The sequence below is a fragment of the Triturus cristatus genome, chromosome 1_2 (genome assembly GCF_964204655.1).
Source record: "Triturus cristatus chromosome 1_2, aTriCri1.1, whole genome shotgun sequence".
NCBI lineage: Eukaryota > Metazoa > Chordata > Amphibia > Caudata > Salamandridae > Triturus > Triturus cristatus.
Window position 1 is genome coordinate 472,993,083 of NC_140580.1, and position 23,298 is coordinate 473,016,380.

The following is a 23,298-nucleotide window of genomic DNA, read 5'->3' on the forward strand; positions in this document are numbered from 1 at the left end:
ACAACTGACCAGCACATGTCCCAGCCTGAGCCATTCTTAATTTAACTAAATGAAGGGGGAAGGGGACGGTTGCACCAATTAAAAAATGTTACAATGCCCAATGGATTTTGGCTGGCACGTACGGGGCGAGGATATGGGGACTCTATAAATGTTTCCCTCTTCAGCTTGAGGAAAATAGCATATGTAGAAGGGTTTTACAGCTTCCCCCTGCCACGTCTAGCTATATTTTACCCACAGAGCTAAACCAACGCTATATTGAGGATAATGTCCAACTGACACCTTTGTTACTCTGGGTCAACATATGGACGAACCCTCAAGCGAAATTCTGCAGGGATATCATCTTAGATTGTCTTTGTTTTGATAACTGGGGCTCTATTTCCTAGCTGAAATATATCTCTGTAACACTCCAGGAGTTGGAGTTGTCCTGTCTGTTCTTCTTATCTCCTATAAATTTAAAGAAAGCAGATATTTTGTACTGAAAAAAAGGCTAAAAAGTACTGTGATGAATTATTATCAGACTCTCTCTAGCCCAGAGCCTGTTCTATACCTTTAACTAGTACTAAAACATTGGGAAAGGTTGCCCCCGTTCTGATTTAGATCTGGTACATTATGGCAACTCATGAGCTTCGGAAAGCCAACTGATGCCTTGGGAGGTACTACCCAGGTTTGTCCCTGCGATGGGATCTCTATGCAATCACTACTGCATCATATGTTCTAGCGCAACAATTTTAGTTACCCACGAAGACTTTTCTGAAACGCCTTTTAAGAACTTTAGGGCACCGTAGATGTGTATTGCCCTTTCACAAGTTGTAATCACTGAACACGTCAATTTTCAGATTTATGGTGAGTACTTTTCTCAAACCAGCAATTCGAGCCCAGAAAACAATGGAAGGGTCACAATGTCGGTTTAATTGATGTAATAGCACCTTGGTTTTAGATACTTATTGTTTTTGATCATGCTGTATTTATATCTTTATGCACTTTGCACTTTTTATGTATGCTGCTAGTCTGATTCATAAGCTGCTGCTATATATGGCTGAGTGTTTTACCTGTATGAAATAAGGGCTATCATATTATTTTAATGCTATGTAATAGTGTACTGTATTGATATGTGTTTTGTATTGCCACGATTGGCCAAATAAAGATTCTTTGATCTGAATTGAGTATTAAAACAGTAATTATTAGAGTCATTGCAATTACTATCCTACATCTACAGAGGTTTGCCTACAGTCAGACATTAACTAGAATATAGCAGCAGGTAGACTTGGGATATTGCCCATTTGATTCCAATGGTGCAAAGTGAGCTAAACGTGTTGTTAGTTTGTGATTATATTAATTCAGTTCATTTACAGCAGCTGCCTTTGTGAGGCATCCCTAGCCCTACACCATCTTTTTCTAAAGAATGGTAACCCTACTCTTCTACTGCAGCCTGGGCCAAGGGAATTCCTCTTAATTCCTAATTCTTGTTATTTAATTTTTACTATTTCTGTCTTAAAAAATAATTGCCCCCTCCATCAGGTCCACTCCATTGAAGTCTATGGTGGTCTTTATGTAGTCAAGTCAAAAGTATTTTATTTGCAAGAAATATATTCTTACAGAAATATTACACACAATTCTAATTCATAAGAGAAAAAAGATTAAAAAAGAAAACAATTTTAGTGTTCTAAAACAACAGTGCATGATTGTATCCTTCTACACGACTATTTGTAGATTATGCAATTTCAAACATATAAACATTAAAATTTGCCCTACCCCAACCCAATACAAACTATACTCCAAGTCTCACATATATTTATAACCTTTCACTAAAAATAACAGAAAAATGATTAATATAAGAAACATTAATTCTGCCCCGATAGCATTTTAAACTGCAATGTGCGTTTAACCAATATCAAACCTTACGTTTTCTCCAATCAGGATTCTAAAGTGCAATATGCATATCAGCTTTTTACAACCTTCCTATTTGGGGATCCACTAATTTACTTAATATCGCCTGTAATAACATCCATACAGACCTAAATCTTAAACCCTATGCGGAAGACAATGCCAGTTGAGACTTTATGGTTTGACACAAATATTGACGTACGGCGATAGCTACCTCTCAGAATCTAGACTATAAATCAGCTCTATCCCTGCATCCCTAGTTTGAATCCCATATTGTTTAAACACACACCAAATAATCTTTTTCCTAGCCTGAGTGAAGAATACATAATCCAACAATAAATAGCCTTCTGAATATTTCCTCCCTCTCTTACAGTGGCTCTGGCTATTGTTCTTAACAACCTCTGTTGTTAATCCTTTAATACACCACCCAGGGTCAAGTCCCACCCTCAAGTGCAAGACTTCATTCTGAAAGCGCTTATCTGGAATATTATAAAGGGATGGTAACAAGTCTGTGCTCTCCTGTAAAACTAAGAAAGGCAAGGCTGAGCTCTGAATTTGATTTTAATACAAATCCTCTATCCAACTAGTTTCTACGGCATTTTGCCTGAGTGAACTCTTTATCTGGTTAATCGAAATCACTTCCCCTTCTTCTATTCACCTCTCTGGAACATTCAAACAATTTTGCATTATTGTAACTGGATTCCTTCTCCCAGGGAAAGTTGTCATCATCTCCATTCAGATTTGCTCCCACAATTTGCCGCATGGGTCCCCATCTTTAAGAGACATATACAAGTGCAAGGGTCTGGCATCAGCCAGCACACTCCAGGCTACAGTTCTCAACTTCATCCTTACAGCTTGGATCATAGCATTTTTAGTGGTCTTTATGTAAAGTGTGGAACTGAACTTGAGACTGATTCCTTTTCCCAGGGAAAGTTGTCATCATCTCCATTCAGATTTGCTCTTACAATTTGCAGCATGGGGCCCCATCTTTAAGAGACACATACAAGTGCAAGGGTCTGGCATCAGCCAGCACACGCCAGGCTACAGTTCTCAACTCCATCCTTACAGCTTGGATCATAGCATTTTTAGTGGTCTTTATGTAAAGTGTGGAACTGGACTTGAGACTGCTTTGGTGACCATGTCACTGTCCAAATACTCCTTTGTGGCGCCCTGACTTCTCCCTGCCAGAATAGGTCACCCCACTAGGGCAGGAGTAGCCGAACACAAATCTTTCAAACTTTTCAAAAGTTTCTAAACTTCATGGTTACCAATGCTTGTTTGCACTTTAAACTAAAAAACTGAAATTTGCATTTTACTTAAAAATATATATCTGCAGAACCCTCCAGGGGATTTTGCTCATCTTCATGTCTAAAAATTGATAAAGATATAGTCTATTTTTATAAATTAATGTTGTATTTCTCTCATGTTGTGTGACTTTCTTATTATGTTGTTTGGTACTTCTAAATGCTTTATACTAGTTCCTTTGTTTAAGCCTTGCTGCTCGAACCCACAGCTACCCAGGGTTGAGATATCGGTTTTTCAATTTAGCCTGACTGGACTCAAGACAGTTTTGTGAGTGTATTACATGGTAAGGTTGCACAGACATACAATATAACACACCACAATCTTCACAATTCAGATGTAGCACAGATTGGGAGACCACTCTCAACTCTTTCAATTGCAGCTGCACCTACTAAGACAGCTACTACTATAATTGCCCCTTTAGTTTCAGCTTCTATTGCAACTGTTCATGCACAAATGTCACAAGTCCTATCTACGCAGACTTGAGCAGTTACTGTTGTATCTACATCAGTAACCATTGCCCTGAATCCTCTTGTTCCAGGAGCTGTAGGTGGAGTAGCAGCAACGTGGTTTATCCTGATGTTGCAAAATTCATAGATAGTTGCTTGGAGCCCACTGCAAAATATTCAGTTACTAAGGTAAAGGAGAAAACTTGTTTTGATGACTCCAGTTATTCAAGGGGGAATAGGACCATTCGATAATGAGATTTTGGCCCTATGGTTTGAGGAGATTCTAGATTGTAGAGAAACAGGGGAGAGTCATTATTCATGAGTCAAGGAAGAATGAGACCCTAAGACATACCATAATCAAAGGTGAAATTGGAAGAAATCATTAGGGGCTGGTTAGACATCTCACATCTGAATCAATACCAAGAAAATTAGCTGATATAGTTCAGAAATTACTAGGGGTGCAGCTACAACTCATGAGCAATTGTCTCCATGATTGAAGTTACACATTGCTGAATTAGTTAAATGCTTTCAGAAATGGAGCAATTTTTGACAGATTGGAGAGCAAATGGGCAAAAAAACAGGGAAAGAAAATGAAGCAAACAGACAGCGTAGAGGTACATGGCAAACTTCCTCCAGTAACCCAGATAAAGATAAGAATCTAACTTTCCCTATGAAGGAGATACCAGGTGGAGGGTATGCTATGGAGTTGAGGCGATCTTGAGACATCCACAAACTACTTAACCTAAATTGCGGAGAATCCTGTGCAATGCTACACCAAGGTTGGCATATTTGTGAAAATGTCAAAGGTTTTGTGGACAGATTTGAATACCTTTTTTGACATTGGTGTCCCGAGCGATTTATGGGCTGAGTGTAAGATAGCTATCCAGTGGCCACTTATAGAGCCCCCAAGGTATCCACGTACTCATGCACCATCTCCTACGGTAATGACAAAGTATAATGAGTTGATTACTTTCTTTAAAGGAAATGTTCCGTCAAGAGATATTGATTAGTTAAAGATCAATGTGATGACTCAGGAAGCTAAAGAATCAGTTCATGCCTATTATGAACGATTGTTGCAGGTGATTAAACAGAACAGTGGTCAAGAAAATCCTAAAAGGGGAGATATGGGAAGTTTTGTGTCACATTTCATTCTTGGGTTGTGCCCAGAGATCAGTATGCACATATAACAGAATGCAATTTGTTGGCAGACTAAGCTACTAGATTAAATCCTGAGGCATGTTAAGTAATGTTGGGGATTTTGCCAGGAGCAGAAATAGTCAACTTTACCAGAGCTTGTTATCTTTCAGACTAATTGAAGGTGACAACATTTACTGACAGTCAACATGGCTTTGGTGTGGTCCCTGCCTTTGGATAGTTATGGTCAGCAAGGTGTTTCATGACTTTGTACGGATCTCCTGTCCGGAATCGAGAATATATGATGAGATTGTTGGAAGCTTAACAGTTGCCACAAGAAATTGCAGTTGTTAAATGCGTAGCCCACAGTGGGGAAATGACTATGTAACTATTGGAAAGAGATGCACCAAAGAAGTTGCTCGGTATTGTGTAACTGTGGCATGCAATTTTTTTTTATTTGTCTGAAAAAAATGCAGCACTATACATAAATATTCATAGTTCATGATTAATAATTACATAATCATAGAAAAATTAATAAGCAATTATTAATTATTACGTTTAGCGTCATTACTTATAAATATGATTATCCCACTATAAATTTCCTAAATAGCCATGCAATATATTGTCTCTGGCCTTGATTTGTGCCAGAAAAATGTTCATAATATCATAAAACCACATGTCTTGGTTTTCCCAACTTGACCAAATTTTGCAAAAGCGCTTTATAGCCCGCACTCGTTTTACAGATAATTTCTCATGATGTTTAACCTTACACATCTTGTTCCACCATTGTATCATGGCAGGTACTTTTTTCAACTTTCAATTCACTAATATTAAAGATTTTGCAACTAACATAGCAATAAGACAGAACTGATTAGATTCAGTGGGGAGATTATTAATACCTCGAGGGGGGGGGGGGTGCTGAAAAGAGCTCCCAGTGTCTCCGTGCTATCACTCGGCCTACCCAATCGCTCATTTCCTTAAAGATATTATTTCAGAATTCTCGGTCTAGGACAGGTAAATATCAAAGGAAGCCAATCCCCTAACTGTGACTTACATCTAAAACAGCTTGCATCAGCACCATGATACATTTTTCTGAATAACCATGTACAAAGAAAAGCTATACGCTTAAAATTGGCTACTCGAATAGCCTTCCTACTAAGCTGATAATAGTAATCCCAATGGGGTCTGGTAATATTACAACCTGTGGTACTGATTATTTTGCTGAAAACATTTGCGACCATCCCCTAAAAATCACTTTCAGGTTTGATTGCTGGACAATGCCAGCAATGGCACCCACTTGCTGAAAGTTACAAATGAGTCTCTTAAACTCCTTCCTGCACCGCACAGAAAATGAGGACAAATCCGAGAATATGTTAAAGGAAAAATCTCCCTGAATCTGAAATATTGTGTCTCTTATATCATTGGAGAGAATATGTTCTTTGATACGATAGTCTCCAAAGTTTACTAGTATCGTTCGTGGGTATTTTACATCGGGGTGTGGGCTGCGTGAACATGATGAGCTTGTGTGATGGTGAGATTTAGTTTCTGGGTTTCTGCTTCCGGGTAGACATATTTATGGACAAAAACTGAGATAAGGTTAGCCGTTGTTTGTCCATTCTCTCTCCCTTCTGGTATGCCTGTAAATCGCAAATTTGATCTCCGTGATCGATTTTCAGCATCATCTATTTTGGACTGTAAATCTGATGGTTCAAATTGAAGCTTAACCATGATAGTTGTCTGTAGCAATCTTTCATCTTCTAAGTATGATACCCGCTGCTCCACTTCTAAGACAGATGTTGCATGTTGTGACTAATCAAATTTAATTGCTGTTTTGTTTCTTTGTTTTCCTCATATTGAGAAGTCTTCATCGTTTTAAGCTCCCCCAAAATTTGGAGAAGTAAAGTTTCTGTAAGTAGGGCGCCCCTTCGCTCAGTATTATCACCTTGAGTACTCAAATCCTGTTGATTTTCTCCCATCATACATGTAGGCAAGATTTGTCTTACTTGGGATACTAACTGAGACTTAGATGTCCTGGGAGCAGAATCACAACCTGGGCTTCTATTGGAATTTACTAGGGCATAATATCAAGCCCATTATCACCGCTTTAGCGGCAGTTTTCTGCCGCTAAACCGGCGATAATTTTTAACGCCGTCCTTGATAATATGCCCCGTGGTCTTTTTAAACCATACTGCTTACGTCTTGTAAGCATATAAGCAGTGGACATTGAAATAGGTCCTTTCTGGGCCCTGTAGTTTTCAGGCAAAGAAAGGACCCAGTAGTTTTCAGGCAAAAAATACTCGTTGATTTCTGCATAAATCTAAAAGCGTTAAGTTCACCATGTTGTTTCTGCTTACATTTCACATGCTTTATTTAATCTTTCATTCCCTATGAGTTTTTGCTTTTTCCAGGATGTTGTTACTTTTTCCTTTAGGCAGCATATTGCTCTTGCCGAGTGCGTAATTTGAATTGAGTCGCATCCAGTTGTTTATAGCAGGTCAAATTGGATTGTAGTTGAAGGCAGTGTGAATTTCTCTCAGTGGGGCAGTATGGTGTTCAGTGAGGGAGTGGATGTAGCACTGGGGGCAGAGCTGCCGAATTTAGAACTAGGAGCCTTCATGAACAGTCCCCCAGACCACTCTCCTGAGGGAGCACATTGCCATGCTAGACCTTAGAAGGCCCTGCAAAACCGGAAAAGACCTGGTGTCTTAGCACCAGTAGGTGGACCCTAGCAGTGGCAAGTGTGGGTTCACCTTGAAGGCTTGCCCACCACAATCCATAATGAAGTTCATCTCCAGTCTTGCGGGCAGGCCTACGAAGTAGCAGACCCTAGAGCAACAGTGACTCTGTCACTGAGGTCACAGGACCCCTGAGAAGAGCTGGCTCAAGGGTGGTGCGACCGGTGTGACTGCAACGGGTGCTTACTTTGAGTGGGGGCGTTGTAAATTATGGTTTTAAAAGCACTTGCTGCCTCCTTCCTGGCCTACAGCAATTTGCGGCAATAATAAAAATGTCATGATAACTCCGGCGAATAAACAACTTCTTAGAGAGAGATCGGAGTTTTGTCTAGTGGAAGTTTTGACTCAGGGAAAGATAGCGCAGGGGGTTAATGTGCCTGCTGCAAAGAAAATGTACCATGCCCATCACAAAGTGCACATATTGTAAATAGGTCAGTGGGTTACTGCTTTTGTCAGTAAGATCCTTTTGTTACTTGCAGTTTATAAGTTAAAATCCTAACAAAGAACATAGAGCTATTAACTTTCATCTTAGAGGGGGGCTGAGTGCTGACTGCTAAAAACGCCGATTCCTGCTACTGAAGGGTGCCGCTTACCTGTGTCCTTGGCGTTCCGTGGAGGGTCCTGCTTCTCTGCTGCGTCCCGCGCCTCTCTCCCGCCGTCGCACACCATCGCGACCGCTGTGTGGGGAGGAGCGCCAGAGGGGACTACAATTCCCAGGGTCCCCAGCGTGCCAAAACCGGAAACGGAGCTGTTTGCGCGCCCGGAGGCGCTATTTAATTGAACCTGCCCTCGGCAGAGCGGGGGCTGAGTGCTGACTGCTAAAAACGCCGATTCCTGCTACTGAAGGGTGCCGCTTACCTGTGTCCTTGGCGTTCCGTGGAGGGTCCTGCTTCTCTGCTGCGTCCCGCGCCTCTCTCCCGCCGCCGCACACCATCGCGACCGCTGTGTGGGGAGGAGCGCCAGAGGGGACTACAATACCCAGGGTCCCCAGCGTGCCAAAACCGGAAACGGAGCTGTTTGCGCGCCCGGAGGCGCTATTTAATTGAACCTGCCCTCGGCAGAGCGGGGGCTGAGTGCTGACTGCTAAAAACGCCGATTCCTGCTACTGAAGGGTGCCGCTTACCTGTGTCCTTGGCGTTCCGTGGAGGGTCCTGCTTCTCTGCTGCGTCCCGCGCCTCTCTCCCGCCGTCGCACACCATCGCGACCGCTGTGTGGGGAGGAGTGCCAGAGGGGACTACAATACCCAGGGTCCCCAGCGTGCCAAAACCGGAAACTGAGCTGTTTGCGCGCCCGGAGGCGCTATTTAATTGAACCTGCCCTCGGCAGAGCGGGGGCTGAGTGCTGACTGCTAAAAACGCCGATTCCTGCTACTGAAGGGTGCCACTTACCTGTGTCCTTGGCGTTCTGTGGAGGGTCCTGCTTCTCTGCTGCGTCCCGCGCCTCTCTCCCGCCGTCGCACACCATCGCGACCGCTGTGTGGGGAGGAGCGCCAGAGGGGACTACAATACCCAGGGTCCCCAGCGTGCCAAAACCGGAAACGGAGCTGTTTGCGCGCCCGGAGGCGCTATTTAATTGAACCTGCCCCCCGCGTTGCGGGACCGCGCACGGGCTAAGCCCGGGCAAAGGGCGGGCCCTCTTAGGCCCTCAGAGGCCTGAGGAGACTGGACTGGGCCAGGGACTTTGGTCGTTTCATCTTATAAACATCGGACACCGTAAGCACATTATTGTTAATAGTCTTTATTCCAGGACTGTCACACAATAGTGCTATATTTAGATGTGGATAGAATTGTTAGAAGATAATAGATATTGGTGTTCTACTTTCATCCATTTAAAAGGGATTCCATTGCTATTATTATTATTATTGCCATAGCTATTAGTTCAAAAAATCAAAAAATTGGCTTACTATTTTTTATTTATTCGTGTTTTGTTACTTATATCATATTGATATGACTTCACGCGAAACAAGAAGCAGTAAAGCTGTTGCAGGTAGCTCAAAATTAACTGGAACATTAGATGATTTCATAGTTCGTACAAACACACTAATAGACCAGGGTATTGTCCTTATGGAGAGAAGGGTTTCTCAAGATCTTGCTTTAGCTAAAAGGTCCTCTATGGGCCATATTGCTACAGCTCGAACCCCAGTACGAACCCCTGAGAACACTTTAATTAATTCTAACACATTACATATTAATGCAGAGGTTCATGGTACTACCAGTGCACATTCTGATTCTCAAGATTGTAGTGTTCTTGATTCACAGGGTTTGGCAACCATAGAAAGCACCTCGCTAGCCCCACAGTTAGATAGCCAGACAGCTAACAACAATATCTTAAGGAAAGGGAAAAGGGAGGGAGCTATCCCCAAAAAAAGTACAATTAAGCGATCCTATAAAAAATATCCCGCCACCAAAACTACCAAAGCTGTAAAGATAGGAAAGTGTAATGAAAACAATACAGCCAATGTAAGAGCGACAAGGGAAAGCCAGGGCCTCGAACTTGGGAAAGGAGGGGTTGTCCCTAAAACACTACCTATGAATATTGTAGATGATAGTTTTATAGACAACTCCCTAGCTGACATTCTTTCAGTTAATCTATCAGCTGACAGTACAGGTATAAGTATAGGGAATGAAGATTTACTTATACCGACCTTGACAAAAATACTTAAGACCTTACTCATTCCTATAGAAGCAAGATTAGCTGGGATAGAAAAACAACTTATAGAATTGAAGAAAGTGAAAAAAGATGATTACACTAGCCAGCAAAAAAAGGTAATTCAGGTACCAGCCCCTATTAGTAAAGTACAGGTGTCAAAAACACTTGATAATGACATGGAAAAAGGAAGTAATTCAGCCCCTGAGGTCCCCAATTCTAATTCTATCATTATTGATGTAGGTAAAAATAGTGCAAAGTCTATTATGACACGTGGAACAACAGTTAAAAAACTGGCTCTTTGCAGTACACCTACACACAATGATGACAAAACGCACACAGAAAAGCGCAGGAACATCAATCTACCTCCTGAAGCATGTGATTATGTAGTCATCTTAACTGGGGTCCCGGAATTAGGCCCATCAACGCTAGAACCGTACGAGGCGCTTAAAAACAAAGTGTCACATTGGCTAAACATTAATCATCCATTACCACCTACAATAAGAAGTAATATCTTAATGGTAGAGAGGGTCCCCTGGGTAGGCTATAATAGAAAAAGAATACAAGGGGACTGTGTGGTTGTATCATTTGAAGACCCTCGGTCAGTAGGACATATTTGTTCGGGAGTGCCTAGAAAAAACGGTTCACTGATTGTGGCAAGACCCCTGGCTTATTTTTATATGCCAACGGAATACCCTGACAACGCATGGAGCTGGACAAGGGACACAAATCAAGTTAGGGGTGGAATTGGGTGCGAGTTGTTAAGGAACCCAAATCCTAACAGATGGGAAAGGGAGGGGGACGATGGCTGGACTATAATACAACGCAGGGCCGGGAGGCCTCAACACGCTAACATGCAGTATTGTAGAGAATGGATGGGCCCACAGTTCGCTCAACCCTTAATCCCCTGTTACAACAGGTTCAGTGGACTGGAGGCCATTGATTGACTCCCAGTACACGGGGAAGGACACAAATCTACACTCTGTCCATCCGTCTCTCCTGTCATTTCTGTCGCGTCTGCTACTAGTCCACATAAGTCATCCGATCAACTAAATGGCTTGTCTCGATTGCTATCAACTGGTACACAGGGGGAGAATATCATACCTACAAAAAAACTAAAGGAAGCCCCAGGACCAATACTTGAAGTTGATCGAATAGAGCATCGAGAGTCAAATGAACAAAATAGTACCAGGTCAGGAGTACCTAAGAGACTAAGCAAAACCTCATCGGCCATCAGTTGTAGCTTAAATCAAGGCCTCTCTATGGCCAAGATTGTTTCATGGAATGTCGCAGGAGTGGGCTCAAAAATAAGTGATCCCGAATGGAACCTCTACATAAACTCCTTTGATATATGTGTTTTACAAGAAACATGGGCTACGAAATCCATGCATAGAGTTGGATATAGAACTTATCAGTTGGACGCAGTTCCATCAGTAAGAGGCCGTCCATCAGGAGGGTTAATAATATGGGTTAGTGTGTCTATTAATATAGCCATCCAGCAACTAAGAATTGATTCCTTAGATATACTTGGTCTGGAAATGGTTACCGTTGATAAACGGGTGATCCATCTTTTTAACGTATATAATCGACCATGCCCATCATACAAGGAGTCACTATGTATTGACAAATTAGAGTCAATACTGGATACTCTGGACCCGGAAGCAAGCACGATTATATGTGGGGACATGAACTGTAATTTTGAGCCCATTGCTGGAATGAATAACTTGTATGAGGATGAAGATAATGTTAATGGTATACCATCCTTATCTAGTAATGGGGCAGTTGTAGGTACTACCCTAGCTTTTCAAATCACAAGGGTACTGGTAAGCCATGGACTGAGGGCATGTAACGGGCGTCTCCCATCTGATAGTCCCAAGGCACCTACTTTTATGAGACGTAATTGTCAAAGTATAATTGACTATGTTATTGTTTCCGTGGACTTGTGGCCATATACAAAAGACCTGATGGTCAAAGCAAGATCTGATAGTGATCACCATTCCCTCGAAATTAGTTTTGTAAAGAGCTTAATAATGGGGCTGGAAGCTAAAGAGGGAGGATATCAACCAGCCCCAGATAATGTTATATTAAGCAATAATCGTCGGTCTGTTAAATGGGCATATATCCTGGAACAAGAAGACATAGTGGTAAATATTTATAACTGCCTTACTAATATATTTGATACCTATAATCCCTCTAAAAGTGAACCTGGCCAATTTCTTAAATTACATAAAGAGTTCTTTAAAGAATTATTAGAACTTATGACTAAAAGACCAAAAAAAGGAATGGGTGCTGTGAATTTACAGCCTATAGGTAAACCATGGTTTAACAAAGAATGCCGAACAGCAAAATCAGCTCTGATTGATTCGGTTAAAACCAAAAATTCTCAGGCAGTTAAAGAAAGTAGGAAATTATACAACAAGGTCCTGGCCAACGCAAAGTGTTTATGGGACGAGGAATTATGGTCCTGTATGCTGACGGCAGCTAAAATGAAGGATCAAAAGTTATTTTGGGAAACAGTGGCCAAGGGTAACCAAAGGGAGAAAGGCTCAAGAGAGGTTTTCCTTGATGAAGCAACTTGGATAGACCATTTTACGAACTTGTATGCCGCTCAAGGGGCTGATAGTGCAGTGCAGGAAGAGCATGCTTTGTTGCCCGTAGAGGCCGAACTCTCACATATAGTTTTTGACCTAGAGGAAACAGAACTAGCTATCAACTCTGTCAAATACGGGAAAGCTCCTGGGCTTGACAAAGTACCAGGTGACCTATTCAAGCATGAATTAGATGTCTGGGTACCATACCTTAATCATTTGTGCAACACTGTTGCTGCTGGGGAAGCAATTCCGGACACATGGAACGGAGCGGAAATTATTACTATTTTTAAAAAGGGCGATAGAAGCAATCCTGCTAACTATCGCCCTATAAGCCTTTTAGACATTACCCAAAAAATCTATGCTAGGCATATATTAAATCGTATTAATACATGGTTGGAAGAAGAATTAATTTTAACGAAATATCAAGCTGGGTTCAGAGTAAAAACAGGAACCACTGATCAAGTCCTAAGGCTCTGTTGTTTGTATTGGAAGTATGTCACCCTCCGCAAAGGCCACTTGTATGTGGCATTTGTAGATTTACGGGCCGCATTTGACCTTATACCGCGAGAACTTTTGTGGGAATCACTGAAATCTCAGGGACTCCCACTAGACCTATTAAAATTGGTTATTGGATTACACATGGATAATTATGCCAAGGTTAGGTGGGGTCCTACTGGGGAACTTACAAAAGCTATTCCAATAAAAAGAGGAGTACGCCAGGGGTGTGTACTGGCACCGACCTTATTCTCCCTGTTTGTGAATGATATTCCATCTTATATGGAGTGCAGTGACAATGATTCACCAAGACTAGGGGGCGAACGGGTTTCGTCCCTTCTGTTCGCAGATGACACCATTCTCATTTCCCAAACACCACGGGGCCTTCAAAATTTATTAAATAGGTTTCAGTCGTATTGTTCCTCGAAGGGCTTAGAAATTAATACTAAAAAAACGAAATATATGGCACTGAGCCCACATAGGAATTTTAAGAAAAATCTAATGTTAAATGGACAGAAGCTTGATTATGTGCAGAATTTCATTTATTTAGGTGTCTCTATAGACTCTTCTTTAGCATGGAGATCACAGCTAGAAAAGAATAAGATAGTCTTCAAACAAAACTGTCTCCCAATTCTCAAGAGACATAAAGAATGCTTGAACAAGGCAGTGACCCCTGCCCTAGAGATTTTCAAGTATAAAGTTCAACTAGCGGTATTATATGGGGCAGAACTATGGGGACACGCATGTAGAAATACATTTGAAAGCCTTGAGAACAAGTTCCTTAGGGGGTTGATAAAAATACCTACTAATACCCCATTGACACCCCTCCTTCTGGATCTAAACTTGAAACGAACAGATCAACATGCAATATTAAGACCATTATTGCTGTGGGTTAGACTGTGGACGACTCCAGAATTACTTGACTACAAGAAAGGCCTGAAAGAAGTTATGGATCTCGATAGTTGTAACAAAGTTTATTGGTTCAAGCATGTTAGAAATTGGTTAGGCATGATCGGATTAGCCCATTTTTGGAATGATCCTGAGGCTATGAACTCGTGCTCTAGGAAAATTGTTAAACTATCCTTTTGGTCATATGTGAGCTACGAGTCAGTATATATAAGAATCCATGGACCACTAACTGAAAACTTTTTATTGTTTAAGGATGTAGCATCCTTCGAACCCTTTTTAGACGAGATTCCTCCGCCATTATCAAAAACTTTGTACCTAAAATTTAGATATGGTACACTTAGAACGAAGGCGCTTGAAAAAAGCTGGGCGAAATCAGGAAGTGATCTTTGTATTTCATGTACTCATGGTACTAAGGAAGATGATCTACATATACTTCTATTTTGCTCCAGCTATGCAATACCAAGGAAAAAGTGGATAGTGCCGCTTTGTCTTAAAATTGGTTCAGGATCCTACAAGGAGGCTGGTAGAATTGTAAAAACTGATACTAGCCAGGTGATAGTTTTTGGAGTTAGTAGATTTCTTCTCGCTGCTAATTTTATTAGAACAAAGTTGGGCCTACATTTTTAAAAATAAAAAAAATATATAATAAAAAGGGAAAACATATATAAAAATGCGCAACTATTGTTCACTAGATATCTCCAAAATGACCATGACAATCAAATATTCAAATCGTATGTTTAATTATCCAACCAGGAGGATGTTGTTGTTGTTTTTATGAACTTTTTACAAAAATGTCCTAGCGGTTAGTGATTTAATACTATTTTAATAGTTTTTAAATTATATTTATTGTTAACTGTATTTTTAACTTTGTAAAATTTTCGCCCGGGCTAAATGTGTTTGATAAAGAATTATGTAATTAGACATTGTGCACTCGGATGCAATGGATATGTATGAATAGGTTAGCTTAATTGACCCTCTTACTTTTTTTTTTTTTTTCTGAGCTAGCAAATGTTAAATTGTTAGAATAACAAATGTTTTTTATTGTAACTTTTATGATGCTAATGCGTCGAAATAAAGATTTAAATGAAATGAAATCTTAGAGCTGCATACAAACTGCAAGGTGTGAACTAGAGATTTATGTTTTTTCCCTAAGCCTTTGATTATCCCGATGTTGCAAAAAGTGTTCATTTGGATAGAAATCAATAATGATTATTAAAGAGAACCCCCAATCATGGTATTAAGTTTTAAATTCTGAGTTTGTGTTTCTCCAGATCAATCACTATTAAACTATACTGCCTACTAATATGGTTGTCATGTGACTCCTACATATTGTAGTCCTTTGTCTTATGTAACATTTCCTATACAGTGATTTACACAAGTAAAATTGATTGTCGCTGTGTATATTGCTGACGGCAGAAAATACATGGCTCAGAAATAAATGGCTTGTGCTTCCATTTTTAAGCATATTTGGGACATTCTGTGATTAGAAACATATCCCACTTTGTGAATTTATTTTAATGTCAATAACTCATATTAATCGTTAAATAATCATGTGTATCCATTGGTTGAATTACAAAACATAATAAGCTGTAACTGGTCAGTGAAATGCCAAACAAATACTAAAGATTGGGATGTTTTGCCAATCCTGGCCACACCTCTAACTCCGCCCACTGACCCCATTCTCGGGTTATGCCCGCCCTCTGATTCTCCGCCCACAGTTCCCCTACTTTTTTTTCCCCACTCGACCACTGGATAAACTTCGTTCTTTTGTATTGTGCTCTGCTTATATCGACCCTGGAAGCCACAAGCTGCACCAGTACCGACACGGACCTCCTTCTTCGCCGCCAGGATGTCTTCCCAGCCACGAGACCTAATGCTCTCCTCGCAGTGTTATGCAAAAGCGTTTGAGAGGCCAATCTCTCACTTCCCCCTCTCAATGATGATCGCTTAACTTGAGGGTGCAGAACTCAATTTTAATGTATTGCTGTGTCTATGCGCTTATATGATTGACTCACCGGGTATACTTTGATCCTCCAGGTCACTCCTTACTCCCTGGTGAGTCGATTAAATCAATAGGGTAGCAGTGTCAAAATCCAAAAATGCCAATAGTTCAAAGCTTCGCATTTGCGAGACCTATTGCATTGCAAATGCATCTTGTGCTCCCGGCTGCCACCTGCCTCTCTCCTCTGCTGCTCCTTCGGTTTCAGTACATAGTGCGAGGGGGAGGGGTGGGGCTGAGCGTTATTTCAGCGCCGCTGCTCAGTAAATATATTAGGGAAAGATTAGGAGAGAAGTGGAGGAGAGACTTGTTGCGGTCGAAGTTAGAAGTGAAAGTAAAAAACAAGGTGAGTGTATAAACACCAGCTCTCATTGTAATTCACCATTCCGAGCACAAAAACTGTGAACGCTATGAGAATTCTGCCCACATAACACGATCCACAATTTCTGTGGGGAACTGCTATTTAAGGCAACAATATAATCAATCAGCACTGTACTGAGAAGGAAAAGCAATTAATACTAAATACAAGCGCAGGATCAGATGACCAAATGATGCTAAAGTCGGGAAAGAGAAAGCGTGCATGGTGCACTGAATGTAAGGAAAGCACGTCCTGCCTGCAGTAGGGCAAAACCCATGAAAGGAAATAGTGCATGCAGACTAAATAAGATGTACCATGTAACATCCCAAGTAAAAGGGCCTGTCGCCATGGGAGGTTTCAAATGAAGACAAGGTGGCACTAAGGAGGGACTAACAAGGCGATGAAGGAATCAGAAGGCAGCATTTAAAAAGTACAATGCCACAAGCCAATTAAAAATATGGGTGGAGAGTGGGCGGAGCTTCACATCCCTAACTCAATACTACATGCCTCACAGAGCAGCGCATGCACGCTGCCCAGGCTCGACCTAAAAAGGGGCACACAAATTCCCCAGTTATCAGTGTACATCAGTGCTCTAAATATTTGTATCCACATTTGATTGAACACATATCTACCTGCTCTGGTTTGTAATCCCACAACATAACATTTGAACTTTAAAGTTTTTTTTTACAGAAACGGAAACATAACATTAAATTACATTGGTGTGAGGGTTCATTGGATGCAACCACACAGTGTGGGGCTGAGTGCCCACTTACCGAAACAATGTTATGTCTCCAACTCATGTGTTAACTCTATGAGTTAGTGCATGAGCTGTAGAGTGAACAGCAATGAATCAAGGAGTGGCAATCCAATCTGCTGATCCACTCTAGGTGGAGAAGATTCCACTCTTGTATGGAAGTTGGAGTGAACTTAGGACCTTTCTATGACCCCTCCAACAGCGCGTCCAGTGGATGCAAGAACGATGTACGACGTCATGGATGGCACACAGTTAGATCTGCACTAAGAGTCTTGTGCCTGAAGTTTGTCACATGTGCGTGGCTCAAGGTGCTCCCTGTTTTTCGTGGGCTACGACCCTAGTTAAATAAGGGAACACTATGCTTTGCACTAGCACAGGTGAAATGTGTACAGAAGGAGGGGCTGCCTTAGGTCTCCATTGCAAAGGACCCTGGAGAATGAAAAGTAGTCACAAATTTCTGTTGCACCTCCAGGCTCCTTTAATAATTCGCTGTTTTTTATTTTTCCTGTTGTTTCTGGTTGTCAAAGCATGGCATCCCGTAGAGATGTTGTGTAACATTTTTTTCCACAGTGAGCATTGGGTAGGTCTGAAATTGCGTCTTTTACAAAATTTGGAAGATCAGGGAGCTTTATTTACAAGCCCCTTGCACCGCCGGTGCTTCACTTTTAACATGGGTCAAAGTGACGTTCGGGCGGCGCAAGGGTCTTGTAAGTAAGCCCCCAGATGTCTTAACTGTTTTAGCATATCTTCTGCATTATATATATTTTGCACGGAATGAGGATAGAAGCAGAAGAAATTATTCCAAAAGTTACATTTTTCAAGCATTTTTCCTGAACCAAAAAATCTGCACTCTGCGCAAAATGTTCCACAGACTGGGGCAGATTTACAAGCCCCTTGCGTCACTTTTGCGTCACTTTTCGCATGTTAAAAGTGGCGCAAGGGGTTTTTAAATCTGCCCTGCTGTTTCCAAAGTTCCAAAATAAAATAAAATGCAACGTCACGCAATCCTAATCATGTGTGGTACGCCATGCTCTCGTCCTGTACTGCATTAAAGGAAACATTTATATTAAGCGGGCAAAATCTCTCTTTACTTTTGGAAGGGGGCCCTGTGGAAGACAAATGTGGGGGCAGATTTACGTTTCCAGATGCATACCTACAAATCAGCAGGGATACGCCAAGAAACGTGCGACATGCAATGCCATCATTGCGCCACCACGGATGCGCCGCATTTACTAAGCGGCGCACCATGGCGCAAGGATAGGCAGATGCATGTCGCATCTGCCCGCGTAAGGTTGGCGCAGTGCAGGAGTTGTGTCACGGGTGCAACGCTACTCCAGCACTGCGCCAACCCGGCCTATCTTCCACATGGTGTGTCACACCTTACGCCTGCTTCAAGCAGGCGCAAGGTTTTGACGCAGCGTGGTCGGAAAAGTGACTGAGTGAAATCTTGTAGATTTCATTCAGGCACTTTTCCGAGGCATTCCTGCGCCTGAACGCCCACCCTATGCCGGTACGCCCACATGAAACCTGATGCAGGTTTCATGTGGCGCAGGGCTTTACAAGGGATTTTAACTTTGTTTACTTACACTCCTGCTAATCTGCTATTTCTGCACAAAGAGCGCACTGGGCACTCTGTTTTCGGCGCCTCACGCTGATCATTTGTTGATACTTGCTGCTTGTGGGGGGAATCATAGACAGGAGACAGCCATCTTGACGCTTAGCATTCTAGCTTCTCTCCCTGGGGGTATAAATCGTCACGCTGACGCGACCGCGCAGCGCTAACGCCTGAGACGAAGCTGCGTTCAACGCTCGCCAGGCTGGTGAATTTTTACTATTTGCATTATTTTAAAAGAATTTGTTTTACTTGTGATTTTAACTTTGTTTACTTACACTCCTGCTAATCTGCTATTTTTGCACAAAGAGCGCACTGGGCACTCTGTTTTCGGCGCCTCGCGCTGATCATTTGTTGATACTTGCTGCTTGTGGGGGCAATCATAGACAGGACACCGCCATCTTGGCGGTTAGCATTCTAGCTTCTCTCCCTGGGGGTATAAATTGGCACGCTTACGCGACCGCGCAGCGGATGTGCACAGCGGGCGTGCCATCGGCGCGCCAAAGGAAAGCCCATCTGCGCCCGTCCGTGCTCAGGCCTCTGCCCCTGGTCCTTTAATATCAAACTTTCAAGCATATTCCAGAGAGCAGCTTATGGGCTGGGATCCTGAGGGGGCTAAGGCCTGCTGCCCAAGGATTATTCCCAATTTAATCCTGGAGGCACAGGTCGAGTGCTGCCCTAAGTGCTCTTTTGCTCTGCCTGGCATCACTGAGAATCTTAGTATTCCTCGTGGTAATATATCTCATGCTAGGACCATACGAGCTACTCAGGCGCCACTTAAATGCCTTCTGCTCAATGCTAGGTCTTTAATCAAGCACAGTGTGGAATGTGCTTTGTTTATGGAAGACCATAACATTAAATTAGGTTTTATAACTGAATCCTGGTCTGATGAAGCTTCAGGGCCCGATTTGGTTAAAGCTACTCCCCCGGTTTCTTCTGCTTCACCCAAGATAGACTTTCCAAAAGAGGCGGAGGGCTGGCAGTCATTTATCATGACTCTCTCAAACCCACTTTTACTAAAGCCTCCAATCAGACTTGCGAGGCTCTGTTAATTAATATTCAAACTTCGGATCATGACACACTTAACACTATTATTTTATATCGACCCCCTGAGCCCTGGGGTGCGTTTTTAAACTCCATATGATCACTTTTGGAGGAAGGATTGTGCAACAAGTATTTTACAGTCATGGGCGATTTCAATTCTTATCTGGAAGATCCGAACGACTCTGATAATATAAAACTGCAGCAAATATTTAGTGGGGGTGACCTTAAGCAGTTAGTGCTAGACTCCATTCACTCCTCAGGTCATACGCTGGATGGAAGCTTTTCTAATAACCCCAATCTTGTCTATACTAATACTAAACCACACACTTGGACTGATCACGCGGCGGTTTTATTTGAATTTAAACAAGTCTTGCATAACAACCATAAACCTCCGGTTAAGGCAACTATAACCACAAGGACCTGAAAAAACATTCATAATCTTGCTCTAGGAAATCTTCTACAAGGCTCAATGCCCGCACCAATGCCTAACGTAGAAGAAGCCACGCCCATCTATACAGATAGGGTGGATTCTGCCTGCAAGAAACTAGTGCCAGGCAAACGGTGCATTCTTAAGCGGGCACTGTCAACTGCCCTGTGGTACTCTGAAAGCCTAAAAACCCACAAATTATAGTGCAAAAAGCTGGAGAGAGCATGGAGGAGAGAGTATAGTAAGTCTGGTAGAGAGGCCTACAAGGTAGGTCTTGCTAGTTCTAAAAAACTGCTTTCTGAAACCAAAAAGACCTACTTTGGGGAACAAATTAGAGTTGGTGGATCCTCATCCAAAGCGCTGTTTAAAACTATTTCTTTGCTAACTACTTCTCCTAGCCTCAAGACTGGAAGCAACTCAGAACTATGTGAGTCTTTGGCTGCCTTCTTCTTACAAAAGGTTAAAAATATTTTTTCCTCCTTCACGTTTACACCCGCAGCTACTAATGAGGTAGTGCCAATAGGGCTCTCTGAGCATAATGGGCCCTCCTCCATATTTGATCATTTTACATCCTTGGATCAGCATGGAGTTACTAAACTTCTATCTGAGATTCGATCAGGCTCCCTGCTGGACCCTTGTCCAGTCTCGGTACTGAAACTGGTTCCAGAAATCATTGGGAAGGCTCTTACCCCACTGTTTCGCTCCATTTTTAATACTGGTCATTTCCTGGGCTCCTGGAAAATAGCTTCTATTCTTCCCTTGCTCAAAAAACCTAACTTGGACCCAAAGGACCGGAGCAATTATAGACCCATCTCTCGTCTCCCCTTCCCGGGTAAGATGATTGAGAGGGCTATGAACGGCCAACTCAGCTTGTTCCTTCAGACCAACTCTCTATTAGACACCACGCAGTTTGGATTTCGTGCGGAACATAGCACTGAACTGGCATTAATAAAATCCACAGACGAGATCAGGGAGACTTTAGATCAGGGTGATGCTGCCATACTTATCATGCTGGATCTCTCGGCCGCATTTGATATGGTCCATCACGAAGTCTTGATGGACCGTCTATCAGCGGTCGGTGTCCAAGGTAAGGCTTGGGACCTCCTGCAATCGTTCCTGGCCAACAGAACACAAACTGTGACATCGGTAGATACAGCTCTAAGCCCTTCTCTCTCCCCTGTGGAGTTCCACAAGGGTCTTCGCTCAGCCTGACATTATTTAACATATATGTTGCTCCGCTGGCAATCTTGATTAAATCCTTTGGATTCCAGTTAACCTCCTACGCCGATGACACGCAAATTGTGTTGTCAATCCAAAAAGGGTCTGAGGCTGAGACTGGCTCAAAATGTCATAACTGCATGCAGGCGATTGCAGCCTGGTTGGCATCAAATTGCCTCAAACTCAATGCAGAAAAAACCGAGGTCATATTATTCTGGAACACTGCCAACCTTTGGAAACCGGACTGGTGGCCAAATACAATGGGCGGGCCTCCAGTTTCGGTGGAAAAGGTGAAAAATCTCTGAGTGATTATTGACTCGAAACTTGCTTTTGATGATCATGTCAACAGGGTTGTCTCATCCTGCTTTTTTATTCTTAGAATTCTCCGTAAAATCAAATTCCTCCTCCCGGAAGACAGCCTGAAAACTGCAGTCACTGCGCTCATTCTGTCACGGCTGGATTACTGTAACAGTCTCTACATTAACATCCAGAAAAAACATCTGTCCAGACTCCAGATCATGCAGAATGCGGCAGCCAGGATGCTTACAGGTACACCCAGGTTTGTCTTGGTGAGGGCGGGACTCAGAACTCTTCACTGGCTCCCTGTGGAACTACGGATTCAGTTTAAGGCCATGTGTATAGTCTTTAAAGCCCTTAATGGCATAGGCCCCGATTTCCTGAAACATTCAATACAGTTGTATGTTCCGGGGAGAGCCCTGCGCTCCTTGCAAACTAAACACGCTATTCTCCCCCGCTATAATAAAACTAGCTGGGGTGGCAGGAGTTTTCGTTACTGCGCCACCAAGGCATGGAACAGCCTTCCTTTACATCTCAGGAACGCAACAGAGCTTCTTCCATTCAGGGAGGGATTAAAAACTTGGCTATTTACCTAAATGGCCATCTCAGCCAATTGTCATAGTTTCCTCTTTTGGTAGGTAGCACACAGCGCCAGGACACCCCAGGGTAACAGAGCACTTGAAAAATTTCAGTAACATAACATAACAACGTCACAGAAGTGGGGCAACGGCAGCGCAAAAGTGGCACACGGGGCTTGTAAATCTGCCCCGTGGTGACTGGGGACCAGCGACAGCCTTGGTCCTACATAAACCAAGTAGATTCGGACTGGCTCCCTGGACAGTAGATGTATAATCATTTAATTTCCTTTTACGGAAAATCTAAAATAAATAGCTCTCAGATTCTTCTAAATATGTCTCCTCTGGGTCTTTGTATAGGAATTTCAGCGAGTATACCTGATCATCTTCCTCACTATGCAGCCTTTTCTTTATAACCCCATTTCTGGTCCCTGTCTTCGCCCATAAATAAATCCCGGCTACAGCCTTCCTCGCTTCCTTCAGGGGGGACTTGGAAACTAGGTCAAAGATGTCCATGCGTGATAACAAGAGAGGCATTGGGCAAATATAAAATAAACAGGAAACATTTGCAAATGGCATAACCTTTCCAAAGCGCCTCATGATATGAACAGTCCCATTGGCTACTTGCCTCTGCCTCTGGCCCCACTGCTACAGACATGTATCCTGTTGACTTATCACTCTTTCCTGAACGCTGACAAGTTCGTCTTTTTACATTTTTAACCCATATAAAAATAGTCACCAACATTCCTTCTAGGAGGCCTGGCGCTGAAATACACTACCAGCTCCTCCAGTGAACGTCTGTCTTTCCGGGATGATTTCCTCTTTTTTGCTTCCGATTTCCACTGCCACTGTTAGTTTACTCCATTTTT